This window comes from Mytilus californianus, unplaced genomic scaffold, assembly GCF_021869535.1.
Source record: "Mytilus californianus isolate M0D057914Y unplaced genomic scaffold, xbMytCali1.0.p SCAF_6, whole genome shotgun sequence".
Lineage (NCBI taxonomy): Eukaryota > Metazoa > Mollusca > Bivalvia > Mytilida > Mytilidae > Mytilus > Mytilus californianus.
In genome coordinates, this window is record NW_026262712.1 from 21,760,206 (window position 1) to 21,783,512 (window position 23,307).

Consider the following 23,307-nt stretch of genomic DNA (forward strand, 5'->3'; position numbering starts at 1 on the left):
AGAAGAAGCAGGGGGTTAATTACTTGCAATCTCATTTTAGTCATTGATTTACCAGCAGTCAGAAGGAGCAGGGGTTAATTACTTGCAATCTCATTTTAGTCACTGCTTTAAACAGCAGTCAGAAGGAGCAGGGGTTAATTACTTGCAATCTCATTTTAGTCACTGATTTACCAGCAGTCAGAAGGAGCAGGGGTTAATTACTTGCATTCTCATTTTAGTCACTGCTTTAACAGGCAGTCAGAAGGAGCAGGGGTTAATTACTTGCAATCTCATTTTAGTCACTGCTTTAACCGGCAGTCAGAAGGAGCAGGGGTTAATTACTTGCAATCTCATCTTAGTCACTAACTTCTTGAATTTGATAGTTGAGACCTATTTTGATATAGTTGAGAGCTATCCTGTAAGAACTAAGTATCAAATGTCATTGAATATACAATCACATGTAACTTCAAGGTCAAATTAAATAAAAAATACAAATTTGTAAGAAGTGAAAAGCCTGAGCATACAAAAACAAATCAAATTTAATATACCAATATGACAACATCAGTTGAAATATCATTAGCTGACACTTAGTAAAACATGGGAGTCATTCAGAATCAAATCAACTCTAGACGGAGGACTGGCATCAGTCCTGTTCAAAATGTGACGATTGTAAATGACACAGAAACTAGCCGTAGAATTCATACCATATCCTGGCGTCATTGCAGTGTTGAGGGAATGTATGTCAAGCGTCAACAAGGCGTAAACCAGGAGTAAATCAAGCATAACTGAGACAGAAAACAAGGCATAAAAATTAGGCATAATATTTAAATGAGTACACCGGGTCACCAGAAAACCAGGCGTAATATGCAAATGAGTATGCCTGGTCAATTAATAATATCCTTCCATAATACAACACTTTTTAATGTAAATCAGTGTATACCCTGTGTATGTTGTGTAATTGATACAAACTAGTACTGTTGTTTACAATTTCTCATTGTTTGACATAAAACTTGAAGTACTGACCATTGAAGAAGCTAAATAGAGAAATTTTTAGCCAGACACTGGCTCAATTTAATTTAGGTTAAATGAGAATTATGGCAATTAATTTTACTGGAAATAAAACTTAACATTTTAACTAAATTATTTAGAAAATTGTCATTTGAACTGAAAAATCAGCGATAATACTGTTATTTACAAAATGTAACTTATAAAAGATTAAAATGGTATTATCCTTTGCAAGTGTAAATGCAGAGGATTTCTAGAACTTGAATTGTTAAAAAATAAAAAAATTTGACTTAGTTACTCACAGAATTATTATTGATCATACTTTCCTTTCATTTCTCATTGTTCATCCATTAATTTGATTCTATAATTCCAACTTCAAATTCTTCCAAAAAACACAACAAAGCAATCCTCACCTGAATATAACTCATCAAATGGATACAAATAGAAATACATCTAACAAAAACACAGAGTGGACGTGGCAGGGTACTTATACATCCCCACAACAAAAAGACAGATCTGAGAGTACTCACAGTTACTGACAGCTAGTTCAAAGCCAATAACAACTAATAAAAAAAAAATTCTTGTATCTAAGACTAAAATATCAATCAGTACACATTCAACATCCAATGGATTTAGTGTAAAGACGTCATTAACAGTCAGAGAAAAACATGACCTTGTACAATGCCAATATACAAGAATCGACAGATTGTAGAGCCATGAATGTGCTTTAATGTATATAGAAATAATATTTAGTTTGATTTGAACTTACTGATAACAAAATCAATATTAATACCAATAAAAACAATATTCAAAGATCTAATTACCGTGTTAAATTGGTAACCTTTAAGAATAAGTTTATTTAAAGGATCGGATTGATAAGTTTACCTGGATCATTTCTAAATATTCGGGCTCCGTAAACAACATTTTCGTAAAAATTAGGTTGTGCTATCCCGTTTAAAATAAGTTTTCTACAGGTACAACCAAACTTCAAAACCAAATCTTTATATCCATGGAAGAATTTAGTAAAGGTTTTTAGTAATTTGTGGTAACGAAATCCCTGACTTAATAATTAACCAGTAATACATAGCCTGGTTTACACCAGATTTTCATGCATAATACGCCTCATAATTTCGTACTGGTAATAATAAATAATAAGGCCTAGGTAGATTGAAAAAGAAGCAGGTTCTAGAAAATAGTCACACTATTAATCTGATTAAAAATTCACTGAGATTTTGGATATTTCTGAAGTTTAAATGGCATGCTCTGCAAGAAATCTACAATACAGTGCATATATTCAGTTCTTGTTGTTTATATTCTCTTCTGACTGAGTTTAGGACTAGGAAATATTGCTGCACCAGAAATTTATGAGAATGCACATTAGTATCTAAGATGCAATTCCCTATTAGGCCAAAATAAAAGCATACATGATAAAGCTCTTGAGAAAAGAAAAGACATCAAATAGAGACACTCTGATTTAGTTTACAGAGATAACATATCTTTCTTTACCAGCTTGATATTTGTATTTACCCCCTGCTAACACTGCCTCCAACTGATTTTATCCTGATAATTTGTATAGAAAGTTTCCTTTGATTCAACAGCAATCTGTACATATAGCAGAATTGTATTCATAATTTATCCAGATTTTCAATCCCTGAGAGGCAGATACATGTACATTATGTGATGAGAAAATCTCCCAATCAATATGTATTAATGGTTCAAATTCAAAATGCATCACACATCTAATTCATATACATCTTGAGCAATGATTGCACCTTTGTTGTGAACATTACAAATTGTAGAATACACAAATAATTAAGGTAATTGTGAATGTAGAATACACAAATAATTAAGGTAATTGTGAATGCAGAATACATTAGTGAAGGTTAAATGATAGAATGATAATTGCATGATCAATCTAAATCCATTCCACATATCTTTCACTTGTATAATAAATTGACTCGAAGGATGGCTATTTTCCCTGTGAAAAGTCTGTGGTATTCTCCAAGTACACCTGCTTCTTCCACCAAAAAAAAATAAAATGCTCCGCAGGGCGCAGCTTGATACGACCGCAGAGGTCAAACCCTGAACAGTTGGGGCAAGTATGGACACAACATTCAAGCTTGATACAGCTCTGAATTTGGATTGTGATTAAATATTTGACACAGCATAGGTTTTGACACAGAATGAATGTGGTCTAAGAACTTAAAAAATTTAAATTGGACATTCACCTATTATGGTCCAATATCCAAAATCTAAATACATGGTTAGATTCAGCATATCAAAGAACCCCAAGAATTCAATTTTTGATGAAATCAAACAAAGTTTAATTTTGGACCCTTTTGACCTCAATGTGGACAAAGTTGATAATGGGGCCCAAAAATCAAAAATCTAAATACATGGTTAGATTCAGCATATCAAAGAACCCCATATATTCAATTTTTTTTTAAATCAAACAAAGTTTAATTTTGTACCCCGATTTGGACCAACTTGAAAACTGGGCCCATAATCAAAAATCTAAATACATGTTTAGATTCAGCATATCAAAGAACCCTAAGAATTCAATTTTTGTTAAAATCAAACTAAGTTTAATTTTGGACCCTTTGGACCTTAATGTCGACCAATTTGAAAACAGAACCAAAAATTAAGAATCTAAATACACGGTTAGATTCGGCATATCAAAGAACCCCAATAATTCAATTTTTGATGAAATCAAACAAAGTTTAATTTTGGACCCTTTGGACCTCAATGTGGACCAATTTAAAAACGGGGCCCAATATCCAAAAACTTAATACACGGTTAGAATCAGCATATTAAAGAACCCCAAGAATTCAAGAATAAAACCCCATTGAAATTGGTCAAGAAATAAGCAATTTATACGAAGTATCTTCTTTTGCACAATACTGTGCAATTGAATATTTCTTGCTATTGCGCAATACTATACAATTGACAATTTCTTGCTATTGCGCAATATTGTGCTATTGGATATTTCTTGCTATTGCACAATACTGTGCAATTGAAGATTTCTTGCTATTGCGCAATACTGTGCAATTGAAGATTTCTTGCTATTGTGCAATACTGTGCAATTGAAAATTTCTTGCTATTGCACAATACTTATTATATAATAATTCACACATCCTGTTTGGTGTGTATCTCCTACCATATCATTATAATTTGCTTTTAAATATAAAACAGAAATAACCAACTTAAAATGGAAATTTCTAAAGGAAAAAAAAAAAAGGAAAACCCCCCCCCCCCCCCCCCCCCCCAAAATTTTTTGAACCCCCTTATAATTCATCACCCCCAAACTCAATCCCAGCCTTCCCTTTGTGGTATGGTTGGTACCTTGCAGTACAATTTCAGAGAGATCCATACACTTGAATACAAGTTATTGTCTGGAAACTAGAAACATGCTTATTTTTGGCCCCTTATTCCTAAACGTTTTGGGCAATTACCCCCAAACTCAATTCCAGCTTTCCCTTTGTGATATGGAACCTTGTAGTGCAATTTCAGAAAGATCCATACACTTACACACAAGTTATTATCATGAAACTAGAAAAATGCTTGTTTTTTGCCCCTTTTTTTGGCCCCTAATTCCTAATATTTTGAGGCAATTACCCCCAAAATCAATCCCAGCATTACCTGTGTGATATGGAACCTTGTGGTACAATTTCAGAGAGATCCATACACTTGAAAACAAGTTATTGTCTGGAAACTAGAAAAATGCTTATTTTTGGCCCCTTTTTGGCCCCTTATTCCTAAACGTTTTGGGCAATTACCCACAAACTCAATTCCAGCTTTCCCTTTGTGATATGGAACCTTGTAGTACAATTTCAGAAAGATCCATATACTTACACACAAGTTATTGTCATGAAACTAGAAAAATGCTTGTTTTTGCCCCTTTTTTGGCCCCTAATTCCTAATATTTTGAGGCAATTACCCCCAAAATCAATGCCAGCATTCCCTGTGTGATATGGAACCTTGTGGTACAATGTCAGAGAGATCCATACACTAACACCCAAGTTATGTCTGGAAGTTACAAAAATGCTTATTTTTGGCCCCTTTTTGGCCCCTAATTCCTTAACTGTTGGTACCATAACCCCCAAAATCAATCCCAACCTTCCTTTTGTAGTATTGAACCTTATGGTAAAATTTCATAGAGATCCATTCACTTAAACTAAAGTTAAGAGTGCGAAAACCAATGTGTCTTCGGACGACGACGACGCCAACGTCATACCAATATACGACCGCAAAAATTTTTTGCGGTCGTATAAAAAACCTGGCCTACAAGATATAGCCAAGAGTGCCGAAAGTGGTGTTAAGCACCAACAACCCATCAATCAATCTTTCAAATGTGAATGGTATTTCTTAATAAATCTGAACCACTCTTGTGATGAAAATAAAATAAGGAGATGGGTGTGATTGACTTCTATGGACTAGACCAAAGATGTAAAATATTTAGGTCATCCTACATACAGCCTCCAACCTCGAGCCTCTAACAATAAATAAAACCCATACCATATAGTATTGTAAGCTATAATTTGAGGTACTGGGATATGTTTTGAATGTGTATTTATTTCAATAGAAAACTGTACTATTACAGCATGTACCAGTGTCTGTGAGTCAGCAAATTAACAGCACTGTAAAATCCAAAACAAAAGACAACATACCTACTTGTCAAAGTTTGTGAGTGGTAAAATTTTAGAGGTTTTATTTCCATACACTAGTATATCATTTTGCTACATTTCACAGATGTAAGTCCATTATCTGATTAATTAATTATATTAAAGAAAAAACCTGCATTTACTTGTGCTGTTCACCTCTGAACCCTCCACCTTTTCCTGTTTGACTTTCTGGCATCCTTCTTACCAAGGTTTCTACCTTAATAATGTTCAAATTATTTAAATAAAATTGAAATCCAATTTGAATGTGTTCTTTAATGTCACAGACAGTCATCCATTCCCTATACTCATTGTTGTGGTAAGACCACATTAAATGATTAGAAAACCTGCATGTGTCTGCATATTTTAAGTTATCATTTCTCTGATACACACCATAAATGATTAGTACACTTAATTAACTTGTTCCAGTAAAAATGTGCAATTAATTTTGACAGCAATGACATAAAGTACATGTATTTGCATAATTTATGGCATCTATTCATACAGGTAATAAAATCTTAATTAGTTTTTTCATGTGAAATTATACCTACCTATTTTATCAAATTGAAATGTGTATTCCCTAACAGGTAAATTAAAGTGTTTCAACACAAAAATTGAATCATTGTCAAAATACTTTCACATGACTAAGATCACCCACCAGATGTCAACTAGCCTCTGCCGTTTGCCAATGACCAAGTTCATTGTGGGAGTTTGTTAATTAGTTGTTCTTTTCCAGAAATAATGTTCTACACTTGTTACATACATGTATAATGATAACCCAAAACAACTCAAAATAAGTCCAATATGACGTATAAATAAACAAAAATCAGTCACAAAGACTTTCTCAAGTCCTAATTTTGCGTTTAAACACAAACCAACCTGAGAAGCTATTGTATGTTAGTTTACGGTTTGGTTCACATGAATAAGAAGCCTCAATCATGTATATATATGTTATTCATACAATTTATAAATACCACATTCCGATTATTACGATAATTATACCTATCAATATAACAGGGATTTTATCATTTGATTTTTTTCCTGTAAATAAGTCCACAATAAAACTTATGGTCATTGATTTAATAATTACAGCCAATAGATGAAAGATAAAATCATTGATCCAAAATTTACGACTTCATTAGAAGTCAATTATATTTATTATATTACATCACGAAAAATACTCATTATAGAACCATCCTTCAATTCATTCAAATATGTTTGCAGTCTCACTTTATATTCTAAACTAACCTGCATTAAGTCTTTTATTACAAAAGCTAGACCTGGCCACAATAAAATTTGACCAGAGTTTCCTCTAAATTTATAAAGCAATGCTTTCCCTAAACCAAAAGATTTTTTCAAAATATGTACATGAAAGTTTGACATGTAGAGAAATTATTTACATTTTGTATTTGAAAATTCTTTATATGTAACTAGCCTACAGACAACTCATCAAGTCTTTATCAGTCCTTGCTGGACAACAGAGGCTGGTTTGGGTAGCCTACAGACAAATGCATCAAATCTTTATCAGTCCTTGCTTGACAACAGAAGTTGGTTTGGGTAACATACAGACATTCATAAAGTCTTCATCTGTCCTTGCTGGAAAACAGAAGCTGATTGGTTTTGGGTTTTGTTGCCTACAGACAACTCATCTAGTCTATATCAGTCCTCGCTTGACAACAGAAGGTAATTGTAACTAGCCTTCAGACAAAATGACCACCAGAGACAAAATGATGTAGAAGTTAACAACTATACACCGTACAGCCTTCAACATTATGAAAAACCCATACCACATAGTAAGCTATAAAAGTCCCTGAAATGACAAATGTTAAACAATCCAAACGAGAAAAATAACAGCCTGATTTATGTAAACAAGTGCACACGCTGAAATGTCTCTCCTGTTTTACTCATCATTGAATTCTTATTCAAAGTCTGTAATTTGAAGGTTTTACTACAAGTATCACATAAACTTAGCATTCTTAATGTCCTTTGAAAATGAGGTGACGATCAGATGAACCATGCCACATAGATATGTACACCTTACAATCATTCCATACACCAAATCTAGAACCTAAGAAACAGATCAAACCACAAAATGTTAACATTGAAACAGGGTTTCCCCTGGATCAATTTTCTTTTTCGCCACCTCTTTCCCCAAAACAATATATGTTTTGCCACTTTCAATTTTTCTGCCAACTTACATAAATATATTTTCGTTTAAAATTTTCATTCTTTCTAACAAAATAAATCAGTTTGCAACATTGTTGTCTTTTATAATTCCAAATATCTATTTTTTAATCTACATTCTAATAAATAAACACTCTATAATAACAAAAATTTACTTTTCAAAAGATGCTGATAAATTGCAATATAGATCATAAATCATCATTTTTTTTTACTTCTGATGGGGAACACAGGATTCATCTTCAATGATTTTATGGGATACTTCCTGTCTTGTTCCCGAAGAATAAAGAATAAGTCAGAGAGTTTTCCTATTTTTGAATATTTTTCCTCGTAACAATAGTTTTCTTTTCCGGACCATCATTAAAAGAAAGAGTTGAGACGTAAAACTATGCTTCAAAGTTAACATGTGCGTCACTGATTTTCTATCAAAATCGCAATGAGTTCAAGGTGAATTCCCGCAGTGTGTGATAAGGGAAAAAGTCTGAGAAACCCAAAAAAGTAAACAAGATGGATGAAATCAAACAGTTATATTTCTTTCTCGCCAATATTGAATTTTAATCGCCACAATTTTCATTTTTTCACAAAATGCGAAAATGGCGACCACCACCAGAAACCCTGCATTGACAAATGAACCATCAAAATTAGGTCAGGTCATATATACCCTGCCAGACAGACATGTACACATTACAATCATTCCATACACCAAATATAATTGACCTATTGCTTATAGTAACTGATAATCTGACAAAATTACAAAAATTCATTACTATCCAATAAACCATGAAAATGAGGTCAAGGTCATATGAACTCTGTTAGACAGACATGTACACCTTACAATCTTTTCATACACCAAACATCATTGACCCATTGCTTATAATATCTGAGAAAAAGACCAAACCACAAAAACTGAACATTGTCCAATGAACCATGAAAATGAGGTTAAGGTCAAATGAAACCTGCCAGACGTACATGTACACCTTACAATCATTGCATACACCAAATATAGTGGCCCTATTCCTTACAGTAACTGAGAAATAGACCAAACCACAAAAACTAAACATTTTCCAATGAACCATGAAATTGAGGTCCAGGTCAGAAGAAAAGAGGGACGAAAGATACCAGAGCATTCTGAGAGTATTGCATGGCAATACATGGTCCCCTACCGGTTAAAAATTAATTCTACTGGAAGAAAATGCTAACTTGATCTATAACTTGTCATGGTGTAAACTATATAACAAATATTCAGTCAATATCTTCAAGCATGACGAAAAAAAGTGTGGAAAACTGATAATTTAAGTGAATTTTCTAAGTCCAAGTACCATAACTCTACAAAAAATCATCAAACCAAAACAAAATTCAAACTTGGTCTGTAACTTGTCATGATAAAACTATATACCAATTATCAAATCAATGTCTTCAAGCATGACGAAAAAAAGTGCGGAAAACTGATTATTTGAGTGAATTTTCTAAGTCCAAGGACCATAACTCTGCACAAAATCATCAGACCAGAACAAAAAATCGAACTTGATCTGTAAATTGTCATGATAAAACAATGTACCAATTATTAAATCAAAATCTTCAAGAATGACGAAAAAAAGTGCGGAAAACTGAACTGAATATTTGAGTGAATTTTCCAAGTCCAAGGACCATAACTCTGCACAAAATTATCAGACCGGAACAAAATTCGAACTTGATCTGTAACTTGTCATGATAAAACAATATACCAAATATCAAATCAATATCTTCCAAGCATGAGATATAAAGTGTGGAAAACTGATTTGCCGGACTGACAGACAGACAGACAGACAGACAGACAGACAGACATATGGACGGAGTGCAAACCTAAAGTCCCCTTCGACTTCGTTGTTAGGGGACTAAAAAGACAAACAGACAAATAATAGTACAGATGACACAACATAGAACTAAAGACTAAGCAACAAGAAACCTGCCAATCAGACATGTACATGTACACCTTACAATCATTCCATCTGAGATACAGACTTTAACCTTGATCACTGATCCATGAAAGAGGTCTAGGTCAAGTGAACCCTACCTGAAGAACATGCAGATGTTGCAAGGAACCTATATACCAAATACAGTTATCCTATTACTTATAATAAGTGAGTATTTCACTTGAAAAAAACTGTAATTCGTTTTCAAGCAGTCACTGATCCATGAAAATGAGGTCCAGGACAATGGACATATGACAGATGGAAACTTCTTATCATAAGGTATCTGTATAAATGGTATGAAGCATCCAGATCTTGTAACTTCTGAAATGTAAAGCTTTATACAAATAAGTTACGCCTTCTCCACTTACGCAGCTGGCGGATTGTTATCACTATGTCTTGCAGGCATGACAAAACAATAAATGAAAAACAAATATGATATACAACAACTAACGACAACCACTGAATTACAGGCTCCTGACTTGGGACAGGCACATACAGAATGTTGATACTACCTGTAAGAGCCAAAAAGATAAAGAAAACCAAAAACTTTGTAAAGTCTATTGCCAAATAACCTATCCCTAGAAGTCAAAAAGATTAATAAGATTGATTGATTGGTGTTTAACACCACTTTCAGCACTATTGAGCTATTATTCAATTTTTATTGGTGGAGGAAGCTGGAGTGCCCAGAGAGAACCAACTACCTTCAGTAGGAAAACTGACAATCCTAGTCAATTAAGATTGTAGTCGAGCACACCTGCCAAGTGCTGGATTCAAACTCTTGGTGTTGACAAGCTAGTGATACATTAGTTCGACTATTTAGACCACCCAGCCAACTAGGCCCCATAAAAGATTAGACAACTATGAACAAATCTATTGTGAAAACAATTATCCTACCTGTAATAGCCATCGAGATAAAAAGATACAACAATTCTGTTAACTTACAATGTAACTTCTTCAATCAAGTAATTTTGAAATTCTTCAAGTATACATTATATCTACATTTGCTATTAATGTCAATTACCAACACATCCTTTTGTCAATCATATTTAAAATACTAATCATAGATCAGCTTCTGTTAAATCAATTAATTAAATAAGAAAGATTAATGGTGCACATAATTAACAAATAAAACTCTTGTAAATGAGCCAAACACCAACATATCAGATGTAAAGTAGTTATAATGATCATGATGCTTAAAACTATTAAAAGTTGACTGTTTATCATCAGATTAGTACAAATGTATAGTCAATGTGTACATACAGGATAGGTATAAGTAAACATAAGGCATCTAATCTGTATTACCCTAAAGAACCACTTCAGTATGGACTTCCATTAAATCAAAGTACTGAAGTACTGAACATCGGATGACCGCAAGTTCTTGTGGATGGTCAAAAACACTTGTCACAGAAAAAAATCCCATCTCTATACCTGAAACTGAGGTTAATGTACAGAGATATATTTTTTTCTGAGACAAGTTCGTGCGTGGATGATGAATAAATGATAGGAAATTCAACCTCACCGTAATAACTATTATATTGTAGTGATACAAATCAGTATACACTGGTTTGTTGTTATATATCATATTAATATAACAGTTACACATATATATAATTTTCATCCATTTGTATATCATTCTATTATACTATTCTAATAATAGTGCAGTGCAAGTGCATGGTGGACACTCTTCTGTAAAAATTCGATTTTTCTAAATGATTGGATATGAGAAGGCATTCATATTTTCCCGCAAAAACAATTACAGAGTTACCGGTCCTTGCCGGGATTGTCGCAAAATGTTCTTGAGATATTCTTCTGCATGCTTTAACACAATTTTTCGGTACGTGTGTATAGATATTATCAATAACTTTTTACTTATATATATATATATATCTAACGACAAAACATTTTCATTTTATTAATTTATGTTTTAAACAAAAATATTTTTATCAGTATTCTTTGAAGAGATGTATTTATAACAAACGATAAGGAATGTTAATTTGCATTCATTAATATCTGCGTATTTATCATGTTTATAGATCGGTTACAAACCTAAAACGAAAGTTACGTAATGGAAATCTAGGCGATAGCAATACATCGAAATACCCTCATGGTCATCGCGATGTAAACAGTGTGTTTACATTGAAAACTACCAATAACCAGGAATTATCTAATCTGATTTACATTCAGGATCTAATCCTGGCCCCTAATTCCTGAATGGTTTGGGCAACCACCCCCAAAATGAATCCCAACCTTCTACTTGTGGTATTGAACCTTGTGGTACAATTTCAGGGCAATCACAATACTTATACACAAGTTATTGTCCTGAAACTAGAAAAATGCTTGTTTTGGGCCCTTTTTTGGCCCCTAATATTCCTAAACGGTTGGGACAATCACCCCCAAAAATAATTCCAACCTTCCTTTTGTGGTATTGAACCTTTTGCTTAAATTTCATAGAGATCCATACACATAAACTAAAGATATTGTCCGGAAACCAAATGTCTTCGGAAGACGCCGACAACGACGTGATAGCTTTATACGACCCCCAAATTTTTTTGTTGTCGTATAAAAAGACACCCAAATAACTGGATATAAATTCTAAAATGACAAAAACACAAAAAAAAATAAAATGCTCCGCTGGGGCGCAGTTTGATACGACCACAGAGGTCGAACCCTGAACAGTTGGGGCAAGTATGGACACAACATTCAAGCTTGATACAGCACTGAATTTGGATTGTAATTAAATATTTGACACAGCATAGGTTTCTCACACAGAATGAAAGTGGTCTAAGAACTTAAAAATTTTTAATTTACCTATTCAAACCATATCATTATTATTTGCTTTTATATATAAGTCAGAAATAACCAATTCAAAATGGAAAATTTTAAAGAAAAAAAAGGAAAAAAAAACCCTCCCCCAATTTTTTGAACCCCTTTATGATTCATCACCCCAAAACTCAATCCCAGCTTTCCCTTTGTGGTATGGTACCTTGCAGTACAATTTCAGAGAGATCCATACACTTGAACACAAGTTATAGTCTGGAAACTAGAATAAACTGCTTCGCTGAGCGCAGCTGGATACGCCCGCAGAGGTCCAACCCTGAACAGTTGGGGCAAAAATGGACACAATATTCAAGCTTGATACAGGTCTGAATTTGGATTGTATTAAATATTTGACATATTATAGGTTTCTGAATAAATGTAGTCAAAGAACTTGAAATTGGTTATATGAATTGAATTTATATTCAATTAAAGATTTCTTGCTGTTGTGCAATACACTGTGCTGTTGCGCAATACTTAGTAAATCTGTTGTCAGACTATAAACAATTAAAGTTCAATTAATTCTCAATGTCATATTAGAAATTTATGAAAATGTAAAGGGAGCTTACATCAATAGATATAAACAATTCATCAAAGTTTCATGAGAATTGCTGACAGCATTTTTGAGTTATTGTCCGAAAACTGGAAAATCCCCCCTTTTTTAATGAATAAAACCCCATAACTCAGAAATGTAAAATGTAAAATTTATAAAATTCTAAACGGAGCTAACATCAATAGATGTAAACAATTCACCAAAGTTTTATAAGAACTGCTGAGAGCATTTTTGATTTTTTGTCCAAAAACTGGAAAATCCCCCTTTTTTATGAATAAAACCCTGTAACTCGGAAACATAAAATCTAAAATATATAAAAATCAAAAGGGAGCTCATGTCAATAGATATAAACAATTCACCACAATTTCTTGCAAGTTGGTGAAAGCATTCTTGAGTAATTGTCCATAAACTGGAAAATCCCCCTTTTTTTAATGAATAAAACCCCATAACTCGGAAATGTAAAATCTAAAATTTATAAAAAACGAAAGGGAGCTCACGTCAATAGATATAAACAATTCACCAAAGTTTTATGCAAATTGGTTAAAGCGTTTTTGAGTTAATGTCCGACATGTTGACGACGGACGGACAGACAGACGGACAGACGGACAGACGGACAACGGTATACCATAATACGTCCCGTAAACGGGCGTATAAAAATGCTTGTTTTTTGGCCCCTTTTTGGCCCCAAATTCCTAAACGTTTAGGGCAATTACCCCCAAACTCAAACCCAGCTTTCCCTTTGTGATATGGAACCTTGCAGTACAATTTCATAAAGATCCACACACTTACACACAAGTTATTGTCCTGAAACTAGAAAAAAGCTTGTTTTTTTGCCCTTTTATGGCCCCTAATTACTAAAATTTTGAGGGAATTACCCCCAAAATCTATCCCAGCCTTCCCTTTGTGGTATGGTACCTTGCAGTTCAATTTCAGAGAGATCCATACACTTGAACACAAGTTATTGTCTGGAAACTAGAAAAATGCTTATTTTTGGCCCCTTTTTGGTCCCTTATCTCTAAACTTTTTGGGCAATTACCCCGAAACTCAATTCCAGCTTTCCCTGTGTGATATAGAACCTTGTAGTACAATTTCATAAAGATCCATACACTTACACACAAGTTATTGTCATGAAATTAGAAAAATGCTTGTTTTTTGCCCCTTTTATGGCCCCTAATTACTAAAATTTTGAGGGAATTACCCCCAAAATTAATCCCAGCCTTCCCTTTGTGGTATGGTACCTTGCAGTACAATTTCAGAGAGATCCATGCATTTGAACACAAGTTATTGTCTGGAAACTAGAAAAATGCTTATTTTTGGCCCCTTTTTGGCCCCTTATTTCTAAACTTTTTGGGCAATTACCCCCAAACTCAATTCCAGCTTTCCTTTTGTGATATGGAACCTTGTAGTACAATTTCATAAAGATCCATACACTTACACACAAGTTATTGTCATGAAACTAGAAAAATGCTTGTTTTTTGCCCCTTTTTGGTCCCTAATTCCTAAAATTTGGAGGCAATTACCCCCAAAATCAATCCCAGCATTCCCTTTGTGATATGGAACCTTGTGATACAATGTCAGAGAGATCCATACACTTACACACAAGTTATTGTCTGGAAACTAGAAAAATGCTTGTTTCTTGCCCCTTTTTGGCCCCCAATTCCTAAAATTTGGAGGCAATTACCCCCAACACCAATCCCAGCATTCCCTTTGTGATATGGAACCTTGTGGTACAATGTCAGAGAGATCCATACACTTAAACACAAGTTATGTCTGGAAGTTACAAAAATGCTTATTTTTAGCCCCTTTTTGGTCCCTTATTCCTTAACTGTTGGTACCATAACCCCCAAAATCAATCCCAACCTTCCTTTTGTGGTATTTAACCTTATGGTAAAATTTCATTGAGATCCATTCACTTAAACTAAAATTAGAGTGTGAAAACTAATGTGTCTTCGGACGACAACGCCGGACGACAACGATGCCAACGTCATACCAATATATGACCACAAAAGTTTTTTTGCGGTCGTATAAAAACGAAAGTAAAGTTTTTGACGTTATTTTGCACAAATAAAGAGTCTAAGGCAGATATAAGTACGCTGATGTTGCACACTTCGGATGATGCACTGCCAATTTAACAGTTTACGTCAGAACTTCGAATTTGAATCAAAGAAAGTTTAATATTGTTTTTTTTAAATATCAATCATTGGGATGGCCAACTCAGCAACTGATTACCATTATTGCCTTTTGTTTATTTAGTCTTAAGGGATTAAAATCGGGATAATATATAAAATGTCCAGCTGGCTAAAAATAATTTTGGAAGCCCTGCTCCAAACAGAAAGTAGAAAGGAGTGTTTTTAGATCCATGTAAGTGAAGCATGGACATAGGATCTGTATTTCATTCAGATTGATTTATAGTATCATACTTCCATATGATGACAAAACACATATAATGAGGTTAACAAGCCAAGAGGCTGGAAACTATTTATAATGTACATCCAAATGTATAACTTCAGGGCTCAACTGAGACAATGCTGTCTCAGAATTACTTGTAAACTTAGGCACCTATCTAACAGAGGTGGAGTTAGGGGGGGGGGGCCAGGGGGCCCGGTTTTTTGGGAAAAATTTGGTTGATTATATAGGGAATCACTGAAGCATGACCAGAGCGGGCCCCCTCTTAGTCAGTCAGTGGGCCCCCACTTATGAAAATTTCTGGATCCGCCACTGTCTAAGTTTATACTGTAAATTCAGATATTGCAATGTTTTTTAGTAATGCCAAACCTCAAAAGTATCAACTTACATTTATAATTTCTTAATCACTTCATATAGTTTTTGCAATTACATTCATAAGATTGCATATTTTTGCCAGTGGTCAATGATTCCCAATAATAAATGCACACATGCTCTTTGAATTTACAGTAGTCTAACAACTTTCTTCAACTTCAAAGGAATATCTCAATTATCTGTGCTACTACATGTCCCTATACCTGGGCTATCCCAATTATCTGTACTACTACATGTACCAATACCAATGTCATCCCAATTATCTGTACTACCGTTTAGCGGGTTATTTTTGCGGGGTGTAAATTTTAGCGTATTTTCGTGAATAGAACAAAATCGACAATTTAAAAGTGCACATGCAATGGTATTAATAAAAGATTTGAATCCGCCAAAATAACAACCGCCAAAATATTTTGTATACCTTATTTAATGAAAATCGTGAAATTTTACACCCGCAAAAATAACCTGCTATACGTTACTACATGTCCCAATACCAATTTCATCCCAATTATCTGTACTACTACATGTCCCAATACCAATGTCATCCCAATTATCTGTACTACTACAGGTCACTATACCTGGGTTATCCCAATTATCTGTACTACTACATGTCCCAATACCAATGTCATCCCAATTATCTGTACTACTACATGTCCCAATACCAATGTCATCCCAATTATCTGTACTACTACATGTCCCTAAACCTGGGTTATCCCAATTATCTGTACTACTACATGTCCCAATACCAATGTCATCCCAATTATCTGTACTACTACATGTCCCAATACCAATGTCATCCCAATTATCTGTACTACTACATGTCCCTAAACCTGGGTCATCCCAATTATCATTACTACTACAAGTCCCAATACCTGGCTTATCTCAATTATCTGTACTACTACATGTCCCAATACCTGGGTTATCCCAATTATCTGTACTACTACATGTACCAATACCAATGTCATCCCAATTATCTGTACTACCGTTTAGCGGGTTATTTTTGCGGGGTTTAAATTTTCGCGTATTTTCGTGAATAGAACAAAATTGCCAATTTAAAAGTGCACATGCAATGGTATTGATAAAAGATTTGAATCCGCCAAAATAATAACCGCCAAAATATTTTGTTTACCTTATTTAATGAAAATCGTGAAATTTTACACCCGCAAAAATAACCTGCTATACGTTACTACATGTCCCAATACCAATGTCATCCCAATTATCTGTACTACTTCATGTCCCAATACCAATGTCATCCCAATTATCTGTACTACTACATGTCCCAATACCTGGGTTATCCCAATTATCTGTACTACTACATGTCCCAATACCAATGTCATCCCAATTATCTGTACTACTACATGTCCTAATACCAATGTCATCCCAATTATCTGTACTACTACATGTCCCTATACCTGGGTCATCCCAATTATCTGTACTACTACATGTCCCTATACCTGGGTTATCCCAATTATCTGTACTACTACATGTCCCAACACCAATGTCATCCCAATTATCTGTACTACTACATGTCCCAATACCAATGTCATCCCAATTATCTGTACTACTACATGTCCTAATACCAATGTCATCCCAATTATCTGTACTACTACATGTCCCTATACCTGGGTCATCCCAATTATCTGTACTACTACGTCCCTATACCTGGGTTATCCCAATTATCTGTACTACTACATGTCCCAATACCAATGTCATCCCAATTATCTGTACTACTACATGTCCCAATACCAATGTCATCCCAATTATCTGTACTACTACATGCCCCTATACCTGGGTTATCCCAATTATCTGTACTACTACATGTCCCAATACCAAGACTATTTATGTAATCACTGATAAATATATATATCTTAATTCTAGTTGTATAGATACACCAAAGATAAACTTAGATGAAAGTTGTCATTAACCACAGTCTTGAAGTTGTAAAAAACATTTTAAAAAAATCTCTAAACCCAAACTTAATATTTATGGGTGTAAGTTAACTTTTGTGGAATGAATTAATAGTTATACTTGATTTTGATTTTTTGTAAATTCATGTTTACAAAAGTACATACCTCAATCTCAGAGTTTATAAATTCCATGTCCAGCAATCAAAATCAACTGTATCGAAATTATTAACTGTGGTCATTTCATCTTCATAGAGTAGCCGAATACTTTACAACCAACTCATCTTTCATTTATTGCCTCTTAACTTTCAGGTAAAATCACTGTACAAATATAAATAAGGTATTAAAAGGTATGTGACCTAAATACTGCATAAATAGTGTCAGATGTATTTATATCCATTTATAATAAAATGGAAACAGATTAAAGATAGATACACACTTTAGCTTTAAGTTCTTATCTTCTTGACATGGGTTATTTTTGGTTTATATAGGAAACTTTTACTGGTTCCATGATACTGTATATATAATTAAATTCAGGCCATTTCCTTTAAATCCAAATCAAAAGAAAACAAGACAGGTTGACTTTAACAATAAATAAAATTCAGAGTGAACATGCTAATCCACCTTCTGTGGGTTTTATAAAATACCAAAGTCTCGGGTTCTAAAAATATTGAAGAAAGCTGAAAAGTTCACCCAAAACCAAATGTCTTACAGTACACATCTACAGTCTATGTGCATCCAAATGTCCTACAGTACATATGTACAGTCCATGAACATATACAATGTCACATTAAGTAGTAATGAGTTCTACTAAAGTTAATACTATTGACCATCTTAAGCATCCTCTTACAATTGATGAAGACCTATACATGTATCAAATATAAACAAGATATTTCTTATCTGCTTTACTGTTTAAAATGTTTAACTACTGGTATCAATAGACTTACCATTATAAAGGATCCATCAAACTGAGAAATGGACTGAACCAAAATTATTCAAATTGAAAGGAAGCTTTCATCTGTCAATCCTAAAGTTATGTTGGGAATTACATGAGAATTGGTTGAAGTAAATTTGAGTTACAAATGTATTGTAGGAAGTCCGACAGACATTGGTAGACCATAATATGTCCTGTCTTTGACTGGCTTATAAAACATATACAGCTTTTATAAGCAGTTTCTGAAACATTAAAAACAAAATTCAAACTTGATCTGTGTTTTGTGGTAATGAGCATTGTGTATAAGTTTCATAACATTTGGTTGAGGCAAACTTAAGTTAGAGAACGGAAACTAAAAATTTTGCAATATTTCCTTTTATAAAGGGGCATAACTCTAGATCGGTTATAGTGACGCCACCAAAATTCAAACCTGATCTATGTTTTGTGGTAATAAGCATTGTGTATAAGTTTCATAACATTTGGTTGAGGCAAACTCAAGTTAGAGAACGGAAACCAATTTCGGGACGTACTGACGGACGTACGTACGTACATACATACGTACAGACGGACAAGGGTAAAACTTAATGCCCCCTCCGCTACGGCGGGGGCATAAAAAGGTCAAGCAGAAGTTTGGCAGTAGATATAATTAAGTTAACAACAATAGTAAAATCAATACCTATTGAATATAAATCATCCCAAAAGTCAAACCAGATCAAACAACAGTCAAATTTTGTAAAAGTAAAGAAAACACATTTACAAAGGCGTGATGATTATAGGTCACTAATGTGTTTAACCATTAATTTCTATTTGTGCCAAGAACATTTTTGCAACTTTGAAATGGATGTTTCGCTCTTAGATCCCCAAACAATATGTCAGTTCAACTTCTCAAAGTTGATATTTTTCAGTCCTATCAACACTTCGAATAAAGTTTTTCCATATGGAAGATATCTGAGGCAATTTAAACGACAATTTACATGCATGTAGCACAAACATACAAAACATATTTTAATTTTGATAAATCAGTGATTATTTTAGTTCTCCTTAATGTATGTTTGTTACATGTATTTAAAAATTCTTACCAAAAATATCATTCAGAAATAAACATCTTTAGCCAAATGAATGCTTCATTAATGTTTCTCTCTAATAATCATATAAAATAATAGCAACACACCTAGAAAAATTGTTGGGATTGTGACTCTGATCCATAAAAGAATCCAGCCGTTTGAAAAACAAAACTTTAAAACAAATATAAAATTTTTTACATCTCCATAGAAGATTACTGATAATCCTATTATAAAATAAAAAGTAGAAAATCTCTTAATAAATCAATGACCTGATATTACAAATTGATTTTGTCATTAATTACATAATTAAATTTCATTTGTTCTGAGTTTACTAGCTGCCAGCTTTATGCCTACAAACTTTTTAATCTTATTAAGTTAATCCAATTAAAATCTAGCTGAATTTTCATTGATTTTGTAAGGGGGGGGGGGGGGGGGGGGAATAGTATTTGTATCAAGTTTACCATATTAATTTTTATCTTAAAAGTGTTTTCATTTATTTTATAAAAAATTATCAATATAATTACCCATAATTTCTTTCATCGTTGCATATAAGTATTTGATATTAATATATATAGGCTTAAAATTCAATCTAATATAAAAGACTTTAATCATGAAGTAAATACATTTTGCATATATACTTCTGTAATTATGTATATTTATGAGACTTAGGAATGTCAAACATATTTCATTCTATATGTGCCTGTTCGGGCTGGTAAATCACCTGTCGTAATTGGTTGCTGTCTGTAATATTTGTTTAACATTTTTTGTCTTGTTTCAAATCAGGCAATCAATTTTAGTTTGAATTTTTTTACATTCTATATACAGTTATATACCATTGCTCATTGTTGAAAACCATACAGTGACCCATATTTGCTTGCTTCTACGTCATTTGGGCTCTGGTTAGCATTTGTCTCGTTTGTGATCTTACCTCATCTTCTTATATTCATATTCCTTTTTTCTAATACTATATTTTGTCCAGTATTGAACATGTAAAAACTGAAAGTCTGGAATATTAACTGTAAAAAAAATCGCTTTTTATGAAACAAGCAGTTATGTTTACTTGTAAGTATTACACTACTTGGTAAAGGAACCTTCCTTTAATTCAGAAAACTTATTGTACAAGATAAGATCACTACAATACAATGAAGTGAAAGCGCCTTAACTCACTGGCTTAACTGTATATTTACTTGATCTGTATGGAATTTGATGGTTAAATTTAGTGTTGATTTAACAATGACTATTTTCAAACATTGACTAGATGAGAATTTACAAGACACTCAACTTCCACTAAAAACATTGTCAGTCAGAGAGAAAAAAGTTATTTGACACTGAGAATTATCATATATTTAAAAATCTTTAACAATTTTAATTGGTTTAATGGCCTGTTTTTGTTTAAGATTAATACAGATTAGAGGCAGGGCTAAGGATTACAATGTTTGGAATGTATTTTAAAATATGAACAAGTTATGTATTAACATTTTTGAATGACAGCCAATAAAATCATAATCTGAGTGTCAAACATTTGGTTTTTCAAATGAAATTCATTATGTATATTATTTCACTGCTTCCCATTGTCAATGACCAAGAGAATAAAACTAAAAAATAAAGTTTAAACTTGCATCATGGTATTTAATGTGCCTACACCAAGTTTAGAAATTGCTTCCTGGATGAATATGACAATTGCAATTAATATAGTAAAAGGATTTTTTTTCACTAGTATTATACAAATTGTCCACAATTTCTCATGAAATCAAGCTTAAGGCAGTCTAGAATTAAGGAATAAAAGTACAAAATGTAAATACTGGTATTCCTATTCTAATGCATTATATAAACATGTAGTGCTAGTACTGTTATTCCTATTCTAATGTAGTACATTACTATAATTCCCATTCTAATGTAGTACATTACTATAATTCCCATTCTAATGCAGTACATTACTATAATTCCCATTCTAATGTAGTACATTACTATAATTCCCATTCTAATGTAGTACATTACTATAATTCCCATTCTAATGCAGTACATTACTATAATTCCCATTCTAATGTAGTACATTACTATAATTCCCATTCTAATGCAGTACATTACTATAATTCCCATTCTAATGTAGTACATTACTATAATTCCCATTCTAATGTAGTACATTACTATAATTCCCATTCTAATGTAGTACATTACTATAATTCCCATTCTAATGTAGTACATTACTATAATTCCCATTCTAATGCAGTACATTACTATAATTCCCATTCTAATGTAGTACATTACTATAATTCCCATTCTAATGCAGTACATTACTATAATACACCTTATCGCTATTTAGTCCAATCCGGAAAAAACAGTCATTTAGACAACTTCCTGTTTGGGTCAACAGGCCGCAAACAAAGGTCATCAGTAACGAGCTTAGGGAGGGAAAAATTTAGAAAGTGATCAATAGGAAACTTTGATAGATTATAATCCACTTTTTCCAAACTCAAATTATAGTCAAAAAAATATTGTGTTTGGAGTATTTACGATGTTTTAAACAGGTCTCATTAAAAAGTATTATGCATGGTGCATTGTTTAAACAGGGTCCCAGATAGCGTCAACTGGATGAAAAAGTTGTGTAATTTTAGAACTTATCCGGAATGGAATAAATAGCGATTAGGTGTATTCCCATTCTAATGCAGTACATTACTATAATTCCCATTCTAATGTAGTACATTACTATAATTCCCATTCTAATGCAGTACATTACTATAATTCCCATTCTAATGTAGTACATTACTATAATTCCCATTCTAACGCATTACAAAAAGAAATACAGTCGACTATCGTTATCTTGAGGTCAGTCCGACCAGAAAAATATTTTCAGATACCCGTAGTTTGACTCAAATGGATACCGGAAGTTTGAGAGACCAAGGGACACAACTCTTGCTTAGCATAGTAAGGCTAAAATAAATCCTGATGAATTTGGGAAGGGGATCTGTATTCTGGTCTTTGATCGATGTATCTGAATGTAATGTTCTTTAATTATTATAATAAAATTATATGAATTTTTGTCTCAAATTTATTTCTTTGTACAGTTACAATTTTTCCCGTAGTTTTTAGCCAAAAAAGTAATTTCCAATTGATTTTAGCGTGATTTATATACATGAGATTTTAGAAAATTTTTGCAATACCCTAAACCTTGACAAAATGTATGAATTTAAAATGAAATAAAATTCTGTGAAACTTCATGAATGATTTTGGTGCATTAATGTTAGGGCAAAACAAATTTTCGCACTGACCATTACTTCTTGTACAATTTAAATTTGGAAAATTTCTCATTAAAGTAGGTAGGAGTTGTTTTATTTTCGATTATATTCATTTTTTGTATTTCGCAGTGTTCTCCCCAGAATTTTCAAATACATTTGTAGCATTATGGAAATAAACATAGCAGGTACTGGTTTTCCAAAAAATATAGCACCATGGCCCCTGTACATTCTATTATAAAATCATCCAAGATA

At 33.1% G+C, this 23,307-nt stretch overlaps 1 protein-coding gene across 5 annotated transcripts in view; it reads right to left on the bottom strand.

Annotated features, from left to right (window-relative positions):
* The window catches only part of LOC127704337 (uncharacterized), an 84,124-nt gene that overhangs the window by 54,093 nt on the left and 6,724 nt on the right, over positions 1–23,307 (bottom strand). For 4 of the 5 annotated variants that reach the window (XR_007983233.1, XM_052208356.1, XM_052208355.1 and 1 more), the window contains exon 2: positions 17,990–18,142. The gene's annotated coding sequence lies outside the window, so the exon portion shown is untranslated. Of the gene's footprint in view, positions 1–6,193; positions 6,513–17,989; positions 18,143–23,307 lie in introns of those variants that run through there. The other variant, XM_052208357.1, reaches the window with a different exon arrangement.